The sequence below is a fragment of the Cottoperca gobio genome, chromosome 6, assembly GCF_900634415.1.
Source record: "Cottoperca gobio chromosome 6, fCotGob3.1, whole genome shotgun sequence".
NCBI classification, from domain to species: domain Eukaryota; kingdom Metazoa; phylum Chordata; class Actinopteri; order Perciformes; family Bovichtidae; genus Cottoperca; species Cottoperca gobio.
Window position 1 is genome coordinate 23306832 of NC_041360.1, and position 12369 is coordinate 23319200.

Below are 12369 nucleotides of genomic sequence, written 5' to 3' on the forward strand. Positions count from 1 at the left end.
ATTATCCTTCACGATAAAAAGTATTTGAAACTAAACTATACTATATTATCTTATACTACTGTACCAAATTATGTTTTATATATATATATATATATATATATTACAAGTAAAAGTATTGCATTCAAATTCCTACTTAAGTACAAGTACTTCAGAAACATGTAATTAAAGTATCAAAAGTAAAATAATTAGTTCTTTGTTAACTCTTTTGCCTCAAGAAATTATTTAAATGAAAATATCTGAATAGTTTAGAGGGGAAATTTCTCTCTGGTGGAACAGCAAACAGAAAAGACAACTGGTTTAGAGATTCAAATGTTCATCTAACAGTTAACTACAGCTATAGAGGAGTACAAATAAGAATGTTTATATAAATGAAATGTAGTGGAGGAGAATTATTAAGTAGCAGAAAATGGAAATACTCAAGCAAAGTACCTGAAAACTGTAACTACTGTACTTATTGTAGGCCTCAACAGTCTCAATGTTTAATACATATCACACAGTAACCTGCAAATGCTCATTTAAAATCATATGAGGACCAGAGTTTTGTCATTTAAAGGATAAAACACAGACGTACTTTTTATTTCATTAGGTGAAGTTATTCATCACGCCCACACACAGTCAGCTGAGGTATGAAACAAGCCTTACATAGATTTCCATAATCCCCTTTTGCTTCCCATTTAGCCATTCCCAGCATCAGACCGGCGCTGATCGCTGCCAGACAGCCCGGTGTGGCTGATGCGAGTCTGGCAAGCTGTCAAGAAAATGTGGAGCGGCTCTCTATCCCATCATGCAGCAGGACATGAGGAGTCAGTCTGTGCTGCTGGCATAAGGACGTAGTGTTCACTAAAAGACCAGTAACCACCTCTCCCTCCTTCTCTCTCTCACCACCGATCCAGCATCCATAAATCTATTTTTTTAAACACTTAAAATTATGTAAAAGTTTGAAAAGTCTGAAGCGTCGCTGTCTTCACTTACTATCATTGATGGCTATCTTGGATTTTGACAAGCAAGTCCTTGTCCACTTTCAGTCACATGCATCTTACAAGGAGACAGAAACAGAGGAAACAGAGGTGAAAAGGTTTGTTTAAGTTTGCAGCGCTTAAATATTAAACTCATAAGACTGTCAGCAGGCACGTGGACCCCTGTAGAGATAAAGTGTGACTAAATTTAGCTCCACGCTCAAAGAAATGGTTAAAAAAACATTTTCCTTCATGTAGTTTCCGTGTATGAAGAGTGTGCACAGCCACTAATGACGGATAATGAGGTGAACGGGTTCAGTCTCTCGAGTCATTCTTGTCATATGTGAGATATTTGCTGTTATTATGATTCATAAACTATGTCACATTTACTGAAACTAAGATCTTTAGGCCGTGATGGTTTCGGGTTAAGTTTCATTAATGCTTAAAAAAGTAATGAGCGCTTTAGTCTTGCTATAAGTCACATTCACCAGGAGTGCTATTAATGGAAAGTATTCTTTAGATCCACCAGCAAACACAACAACAATTGGGGAAACAATAAACACTGCATGCATGCCAATGAGAAGAACCAGTAGACGTCTCAAAGTCCCACATCGTGCATTTACCCTAACGTCTGTCCCATCGTTAGCAAGGTTTCATTTTCTTATGCTGCAAAGTATAGCTGACAATATTAATGAGTCTTATACCTGGTGGTCAAATCTTTCTTTTGTGCCTTTCGGCTGAAATGAGAATGAAACTTATTTATAAGAAATTGCGGCTATAGCTTCTGAATGCCCCCAAAAGACGACTGAATCATTTTCTACATCTACATAAAACATCAACAATCTGTTGAAGACAATCACAGAATGATGAAGAGAAGTTCTCCCGTGTATCTTCTCATCTATGTTATCCATAACATGCTCACCAGAGCTATCAGTGTGACTCATACACACACACACACACACATTTATATATAGTGAGCGAGTCCTGACTGCCATAAAGCGTCTATTCACCTCTATGGAGACGCTGTAAAGAGAAAAATGCAGCCCTCTAACTTGATAGACTGCCAGAGGCTGTGTCAACACACACACACACACACACACACACACACACACACACACACAGAGCCCCCTTTCCTTAATGGATAGCAGAACGAGATGCCTAGCCAGGACTGGTTGAAAGAAGGCCTTATGACAGGGACACCCACCCACACACACACACACACACACACACACACACACACACACACACACACACACACACACACACACACACACACAGATGGTATGACAAGCAGCCTTCATAATATATTATATAACCATCGTGTGTAGAAATACAGGAAAGTGATTTAACATATGCATTTGGTGACTGCAGCATAATATGATAATATAAAGTATGATCATATTTAAATTCTAGACTAATCTGACCTCTATTGGTCAAGGACAGAAGCTACAGGATTCCCTACAAATTCCTATTTTATTCTTGCAGAATCCACAATTATTGTATTTCTTCAAGCCTTGTTTCACTTAACATTTCACAGTTCTATGTAACTCAGAAAAACTTCCAAAAATGTGACAAATTAAATGAAAAATCTGAATAAATCAGCTGAAAAACTTGATGACTTTCAGTAAAACAATGTTTAAATATGCATCTACACCTTAATGTGTATTTTGGATGTTGTGTTTCCACTAGACTGAAAGAAGATGTTATGAAGCAAAATAGTTTAAACTCTCAAAATTGACCAGCGCATAAAAAACTATGATTTTGAAGTGTGTCGTCTCAACAAACGTAGATCACAAGGAGTCAATAGTTTTGCTATTTTTCCTGCTATTTTTTCTGCTATTTTCTGATATTTTAATTCTGCTATTTCTATAATGGTACTTCAGACTCATTTACATCAACATGATTATTGTTCTGTAAATGCTCTTATTCTGTCTAATGTACTAATTGGTATGTTTTTGCTGTGAAGCACTTTGGGCTGCAATTCTTGTATGAAAGGTGCTATACAAATAAAGCTTATTATTATTATTATATTATGTGTGTGTCGGAAGTGAAGCCCCTCCCTTCGCGAAACCGAGCAGAGGAGAAACTGCGCAAAGCAAACAGCCAGGGGAGTCACACTCAATCACAGAGAGGGCCAACATTAAAAACTGGGACTACGTCGAGGGCCAAACACGGTCCACATTTATTGAACAGGATACACACATTGGATAAAGTGCAAAAAGATATGGAACATATTTAAGTCAACTGCAAACGGATTGATCTGTGGTGTGTTTCCCTTTGCTTTCCAAAAACTGGCAGATTTCCTCACGCATCTCGACAAATCTATTCAGCACTTTCCCTCGACTCAGACATCGCACCGCCATGTTCAGAAAAGACTTACATTGACTCTTATAAAGTTTCCTGTCTGTGCTACGGTGCTTATTACATGTTCCATCACCAGAGCTTTACAACACAGCGCTTCCTGGTGTATGATGCAGTGATACACCGTCAGCTGCATCTTCTCCCGCATCCTGCACTAATCCGCTCTTTTCATCACATCGCAGACTCTCCGTCTGTCGTCAGTCCTGTCAGTTTGTCCCGGGGCAGTTTCATTTCTCACACATTTAGATACTTCCTCAAATATGTCTTGTCCCGTGGTTGTGCCATGCATTGATTTAATTACCAAAACCGGCGGGTCAGTTATGATAGACATGATATTTTCTCGCGGGCCGGATACAATTGCCTTGAGTTTGACACCCGTGCAGTAAACACTGAAACGTGCACATGAATGAGATACATAACGTAAGCGTTTAGTTTATTTAATAAAAGAGCACCTGTTCAATGAAACACTGATACCGCTATTAGTACTCGGAGACGTGTTATACATAAAAGAAATTGCACGCATAAAGTTGCATTCAATATATATATATATTCAAATATATGGCTCTCAAGGAAATACATAAAAAAATATTTGGCTTTTATGGCTCGACCCCTGGTCTAGGGTTAGGGTTAGGGTTGAGTTAGGAAAGGTCGTAGACACTTGAAACCAAGTCCTGCCCCCCCATTTTCAGGCATTGCAAATGCAATGGTGTCAAGATTATCCCTATGCAACGACGGGAAGTGGTAGAAAAGGGGCGTCAGGGTTATGTGCTAGGGTAGGGGTCGGCAACCTATTTGTTTTATGTATTTTTTTGTTGCACAGTGGACAATCTTTCAAACGGAACATCTCTTATCTTGGAGTGCGAGGTGATATTGTGACACTGAAATACATTTAATAAAAATTTTACATTTCGTCCACTAAAATATGCGTCACATTCTCCTGCGTCTACGGGCGCGGTGCCTTTCCCTGCAGGTGGCTAATCCTGAGTTTCCGACCCGCGGCTAACTCGGTAAGCTAACCATGGATAAAACTAAAAAAAGGAAAGTCTGCGTGGACAGATACATTTGCTTTTACTGCCAACAATGCTGGCCCACCTGTCTGCTTGATATGTGGACGAGAAATTAGCTAACAACAAAAAATGTGATGTCGAAAGACATTTCGAGAACACACACACAGCATTTGCCGAAAAGTACCAAACTGGAGATACGCGGAAAAAAAGCGATTTCTGAACTTCTGCTGAAAGCGGAGCAGAGCAAATATTCTTTAAAGAAATGGATGAAATCTTCAAATTCATCTACTGCTGCTAGTTTTGTAGACGCTCAGGAGATAGTGCGGCGTGGAAAAAATATCAGAACATCTATTTTCAGACTTCAAAAACAAAGATGAAACTGTTCAGAACATTTGAGATATGTCTCTCTCTGCAAAGACCGTCAAGGACAGGGCCATTAAAATGCAACACACATCACCAAACAGCAAATTGAGGACATCAATTCAGCTGAAGCATATTCAATCGCCTGTGATGAGTCAAGTGATGTAAGTGATGTTGAACAGACAGCGCTGTTATGCAGGTATGAACTCTGATGTGGTGCAGGAAGAAACAATTGAGTTGATACCGCTAAAAGAGTTTGGTGTTGTCCTAATAACAATTACAAATAACAATACAATCTCAACAGTTTCCTTTGTCTTTCTGTAATTTCATAAATGCAACAAATATAGTTTAACTATATATACAACTTAAGCTGTGTTATGAAATATGTGTTGCGGCTCCAGATACATTTAATTTGGTGGAAGAGGTGGCAAAATGGCTCTTTTGATAGTGAAGGTTGCCGACCCCTGTGCTAGGCTTACTTGGGGAGGTGGTTAGGAGCGCATTTCAGGACATTTGGAGTCTAATGAAGTATGTTTGTTGTGAACATTTTTGCAAACATATTTGGTCTGAAAATATGTTTATATGAAAAACTGTCATTAGACAGAAAGCCTCATCTGTGTTTCTCATCGTCAAACCTGTGTACCTGCTTCTTTTCATGCCTGATATTTATCCATCTGTGTGTGTGTGTGTGTGTGTGTGTGTGTGTGTGTGCGTGCGTGCGTGCGTGCATGGTGATTTACAGTCGTGCAACATCAGCTAATACAAGTTTAACTCTTAACTGTGGACATGTTTTATGTCAGGACCTCTGAGGCACAGACCACTGACATTTATATGGTAATATATTCTAATATGGAAAATTTGCAATTGCAAATTTGGCGGTCGTGTACAATATGTGTGTGTGTTTTCATACACACACATTTTGGCTGTGTATATAATTACACTTAGGCATCTGTATTTGTAAATCATTAAGTATGTCTTGTTATTTCCTGACTGTTTTGTTGTCTCAGATACATTATGTGCATATCATATAAGAGAAAGTACCTAAATAAACTGTTAGCTTAATGCTAACACATCTTAGTCCTTTTTTCAAAATCACATTTGAGAACCTGAAGGTGGCGCTAGAGGCCACAGTCATTAGGATTCCATGTTGTGGACCAAGAACGTCGGAACAAAATGTCCTGGAAAATCATAAGAGGGTAACAGCCAGGGATGTACCCCAATCTGTTATCCGGGTGTCAAGCTGTCAAGATATCTTGCTAATGGTCAACCAGGTGGTGCAAGAGGGAAAGTCCGGGGATCTCCAAAGTCTGCAGGATTCATCCTCTGGGAACATTGAATGTCTGCACAAACCATCTCAACACATCCAATTATTGTCAGACAGATATTGGACCAAAATTGTGAAACGACAGACAGATATAATTATCCCTGGAAGAATGCTGACAGCGCGGCTAAAAATGTCAAAGACGCTTTAATTTCGTTGCTGTGTTATGATAAATGTGACCTTCTGGAAGAGAAAAGCCAAAGCCACAACAATAATTTTGTCATTACCATATGCAAGTTTATGCAAGTGTGTGTGATGTCTGTGTGTGTGTGTGTGTGTGTGTGTGTTCGCCTGTGTGAACAGAAAGTACATCGACTGAAACAGCACTTTTCCCTGAGCTTGAAATGTGTCACCCATATGAAAAAGCCTTCGTCTTGTTCCGAGTACCTGTGTCAGCAATATTCCAGCTTGTTTCCAGCGTGCGGCTGCCCATATTTGGATCATTAGAGGCGGAGAAGAGAGGAAACACAAGCGTCTCTGTGCTGACCTCCCTCGTCCACTCTGAGAGGTCTTTCAGGTGGACGCTTGTAAGTCGAGCCTGCACTCACACAGACTGCAAATGAGCTGAACTCACTGCAAGCGATGGTTTCGGGTGTGTCGACAAAAGGCAAACGGATAAACACACACACTTAAATGCAGAAGGAACTATTTTGTGTGAACGTGACTTTTAAGTAAACTCAAGTTAACTTGTGAAATAAACCCAATTCTTCATTTGTATGAGAACAAAAGGGTCATTGACAGGGTCTATAACAAGCAACAGGATATCATTTACTATTCAATGTTATTGATTTAATACCACAGCCATACGCACCATTTCTTCACGACCCAGACTATGATAACAGATTACATGTGTGTTTCTAGAGACTCATTGTGAGCCTTAGCCCAACACATAAAGCCTGAACACTCAACACTTTTAACAACCTCAGGCCGATGACACGATAACATGCTGGAGGGAACGTGCCGCAGACAGACTGCTTCAGTTCTCCTCTTCTTCCTCTTGACTTTGAGTGACAGTATTATCAAAACCTATAACTTTTAATCATATGTTTCTAAATAAATCAACAAATTAATATATAATAGTCCATTAAATGGCCGTTATCAGTGGATATCTGCGTGATGGATATGGACATGGTATGGATTCACATCGTTGCGCACCAATATGAATACAAGAAGGTGCAATGGAGTCATACTAATTATGACAATCATTGCAACTGACGTAGTCTATGTAGGCAGAGTTACGTAACGTGTGACATTTCATTTTTCTCTCCTGGGCTACGGCGCAACTTTAGGGTTTGGCTCAGAGACAGTCCTGGCTGTCTTTACCTAGAGAGAGAAACGCTCAATAATCACGACTGTCTGAGATCACTGTGGTTATTCGGGGGATTTTCCATGTAACAAAACTATGAGAAGCAGAGAGTTCGTTTATTGGTACTTACAAAATGACATTCCCCATACAAACACTGTATTTTAGAGGGAATTATCTCACAGTTTTAACACGCTGTGAATTCAAACAGAAACTTCTTAGTTAGGTTTAGAACAAAGATCATGGTTTGGTTTAAAATAAGTACCTTTCTTTCTTTGTATGGGAATGTAATTATTAAGAGACCAGGATGCACATACTGCTTACAATCTCTTATTATCTAACAAAAAACTACAGGTGTATAGCACATTCTGAGATTAATAAAGAGTATGGAGGTCGTCTTGCAACTGAATCCCCAGAGCTGCAGGCGTGCTCAGGGGGAAACACGTCTTCCTCTTCAGCATCTCCTGTTGAAGTTTCCTCAGCAGCTTCCCAGTGAAGCTTCTCAGCTGCCAACCTTAGAAACCTGTGGTCATACAGCTCATATAACTACGAATGTGCATAAAAATGTTGATTATAAAAGAGCTTCACGGGACAAACTTTCCCTGTATTCAAAGAAAAAGCTATAAAATATGTGTTTGGACGTGGCGCGTTATAAAAATGTTCTGGTGCCGGACTTTCTGTGCTGCTCTTTCAGATTATGTTACCATGCAACAAGTGATTGACATGAATGATGATGAGTAAACCTGATGTTTCTATTTCATCTCTGTGCAGCTGCTGAATAAACATCAAGTCTGCAAATAAGCACAGAATTAGAGCAAATCGGCCGCTAATACATTTCCCTTTGAAGATGTAGACGGTACGTGTGCGTCAGTGAGTGCAGGGAGCACACAGCCAGTATTTACACCTCTGAATAGAGTTTGGTGGGAGACGAAGGGGAGACACGCCTTTCCTCAACCTCAGGCCGACATTAGCATGTTTAACTTTCAACTGAATGCACACAGACACCAGCGGCAGACACATGTGGCAGTATACATGCGTACTAAAGTGCACACAACTCATGGTTTTCCCTTTTTTAATCAGCAAACACACAAACACTCAAACAATTGCACTTCTTGGTATTATTTTTAGGCTAAACGTCAACATGCATTTCAAATTCTCTAATATTATTAGACAGGTTTGTAAAGTGCTTTTCTTAAGTATAATTTCACTTAAGTATTTACATTCTTCTTTTTTGAGGCAAATATTGTACTTTTTACTTAATTTCTTTTAAAGCTTAAATAGATATTTACTTTGCATATTTAGATTATTAACACAAAGCTGTGTGTGTAACGCATTTACAATTACTTCCACCTTTATCACCTTTATGCGTTGTTTGTTTGCGTACAAATACTACGCCCACAAAAAACGAATTCCAGTAAGCAAAACGTGCGGATCAAAAATTACACGGAGATGCATAACGACTTATTTAGGATTAGAAACTTAGCTTAGGACTTTGGGACTTGAGTGACTTGCAAAACATTGACTTGGTACCACTTCTGCTATAATACAGCAAGTAAGTACCGACTCTAGTTATTACAGTACAGCTACCACATGATGTGCACGCCGCTGCAGCAGTCGACTTGCAGATGGATTTGAAAGCATCTAAAACTGGAATGTAAAACGAGCATCTTCTGTAAGATGCATCTGACTTTCTGTCTGTCGAGAACTAGAAGTGGAAGAGCCGTTCTGTAAATCCACTTCTGCTGAAGATCAAAAGACGGTGATGAGCAGGTTGACCTTAAATTATCTTATTACACATGAACTGTACGTGCAAACAGGTTAGAGTTAGTGTGTGTGTGTGTGTGTGTGTGTGTGTGTGTGTGTGTGTGTGTGTGTGTGTGTGTGTGTGTGTGTGTGTGTGTATTAATGAGGTCAAGTTAAAGTTTTGTTACTTGTTGCACAGTAACAAAAAGCACATCTCCCTAACTCATCTGCAGGGTGAGCCATGCCAAGCCTACCAATATGCAAAGACAGCAGGGCAGAGAGATGTGTGTGTGTGTGTGTGTGTGTGTGTGTGTGTGTGTGTGTGTGTGTGTGTGTGTGTGTGTGTGTGTGTGTGTGTGTGTGTGTGTGTGTGTGTGTAGTGTGTGTGTGTGTGTCATAAATAAATGAATCATAATAAATGCTAATCAGTCTGGATTTAAATAATCAGCCGTTGTCCGGGAGCAGCGAGAATCCTTCCTGTTCTTTCAAGATTTCTCTAATTCTGTGCTTCGGCTTTGATAGTGCTGTTTGTATGACCTCACCAACGGGCAGGATCACATCTCCCTCCCTCCCTCTCCCTCCCTCTCTCCTTCCAACATCTAAATGTGTGGTGGAGTTTGAATAAAGCTTCTTTCTGCTCTCCTACTCAGGCAGGAGCAAGAGGCCCCTGGAGTCGCTGGCACTAGGAGCTTTGGAGCATCAACGGTACGTTTGCTACTCACCACTGGAGTCCCTAACAAGGAATATTGAGAAGGGGTTTTAGGGGGATACACTTTGACACTTCTTCATCCTCTGAATTGGGGGGACAGGTATTGGTTGTACTCAGATGTCAAAGGTGTTGCTGTGTGAAGTTTCTTTTTTGATATCAAGCAGTTCTGATCTAAGGGAAGTTAATTATAACGAATGCAATTTACATTTGACAAAACAGATCATGTCAGATTAGTTTCTGAGCTCTTGGTGCCGGGGGAGATCTATCAGCAGGAAGTCTGGTCTGGTTTCTGAGTTTAGTGAGGTGTTAATGGAGTCGGCTTCTCTGTACAACTAATTCACTGATGATTTTGTTGGTTTAACTTCACTGCACTTTATAACTTTGTGCTGTGTGTGATCTTTACAGTGATTTTAAGTGTATAAAATAAGAGGGAATTGTTCAAGTTATATGTTAGTGTGTTTACAGTGTGGATGGCATGAGAGTGGAGAATGAAATCACATTAATTACTCAGTGTCTGATTTCAGCCAGGACTCCATGAATTGTGGTCTTTATGGCTTGTGAGCCCTTAAAACAAAGCGGTCTACTTGTGACTTCTGTTCAAACCACTTCCATCAAAGAGCAATTAAGTTTTCCTCGTTCAGTTTTGTAAATGTTTGTAGAGGGCGGAAAAGATTAAATTACTGATTTACTCACAAGGAATGAGCAAAGATAGGAGACCTCATGTCTTGGATGGAAACAGGGGAAAAAGCTACTTTCCTTTGGAATTCAAGTTCCTCGGGGAGTAAAGATTATAACTTCTTGCATTATAGGAGAATACTGTCAAGAGCGACATCCTGATACTGTGGTAACATCAGGCTGTTAGAGCGCACGTCCTGAATTGTAATGTTCAGACGTCGGAAATGAAACAACAAAGCGTTCAGTTAAATATCTTTACACTTTTTACATGTAGGATAATCTCAGTCTCAGATAGTGTGTGTCTGTGTACATGCTTACACAATAATCTAATGTGCACATGCCGCTCAAGCATACCTTTGTATGCAGGCATGTACTAATGCACCTGCCAATATGAATTTTTCCACCTCCACCTTTTTAACTGTACAAGAGTCTGTGTGTGTTCTCAAACACAGACCGTACAGTATGTGTCAACAGCAACATATATACACACACACTACCATGCGTTTTCTTCACCAGGGGCATCGGACGTGCGCTCTCACACATCCCCTTGGTAATCTATGAGTGTCGGTCTGTGTTTCTGTGTGTGTATGCGTATCAATGTCAACTCTGTTCTTCTGCTGAGGGACTCGGGAGGGTTGGGGGAGAGTGGGAGGTGGTGAGCCTCCCCTGGATGCTCGCCTTGTGTTTACCTTGGCAGGGCGCACCCCCCCAAAGGTCCTGCCCCTGTCCGTTGCTAGAACAGACCAAGTCCTTATTGCCCTCCACCTCAGCTGGGAGCGGAACATACCACAGCGGCCAAACGGGGGTGCGAGCATCCACCCCACCGACTGAATGGACACACTGTGAGGAGCTGGCTGATTGGCTTGACCTGGCCTGCTGTGGCTTGCTCACGAATGCTGGTGCAAGTTATGAAGTGGCCACAGTTTAAATGATGCATTCAAAGAGAGCCGAGAGTTTGCTCAATGATCGGATAGTAAACAGTGATCCTGGTTATGTTTGGCTCGCTCAGACGTGTTCATACATTGTGAGAGTGTGAGTGCAGTTTGATTTCTAGCTGGTTATTGCTGTCTTATCCATTTTTGAGAGGCCCAACTTGAGTGTAATATATGTCATGCAAAAGAATATATGACTGATATAACCAGAAAGATAGAGCACTAATACTACCAAGAGATATCCTCTACGTCTACCCATTATCACTAAAGTAGATATTAAAGATGTTTGACTGCACTCTCTGGTTGAGTTGATCCTTTAGACCAGGGGTGGGGAACCTCCAGCCTCCGGCCCGCGAGACCATTTGATCCGCCCTCAAGGTGATTCATAAACACACGCAAAAAATCTAGACAGCAATAGACGGCCGATTAACTGTTTTTCCTGAGCAAGGTTGGGGTCCTTGAACACAACACGAGCGGAACGTGTCATAACGTGGTCACGGCATGTCAAAAAACTTCAATATAAACGAGACTGTTGACATCAGTGAACGCAGCGTGGCGAGTGTAAGACAGAGAAAGCTGGATGCAGAATGTCGCACTTTCCAGGAGAAATGGACGAACGATTATTTCTTTGTGGAAGTAAAAGGCCAGTGTGCCTAGTTTGTGCGGACGCGCTTGCAGTGATGAAAAATAATCTTGAGCGTCATTACAGCACGAGACATGCCGAACTGCACGAGCTGAAAGGACGAGTGCGTTTGGATAAAGTTAACGCTCTTCGGCGGAGTTGGTCCCAACAAGCAGCTCTCTGCAGAGCGGAACATACACACATGGAGAGATAGAGAGGTAGACCCCCACACCAACAACAGACTGTTCCACCACTGCTGTGCAGTTATCACTGCCATGTGCAATACTCACTTTATTTATATTAACCACTTGGTACTTATATTATCTTTTATTCTATTTAATTATTGAGTTCTGCCTTTTTACTTCATATATTCTTTTGTT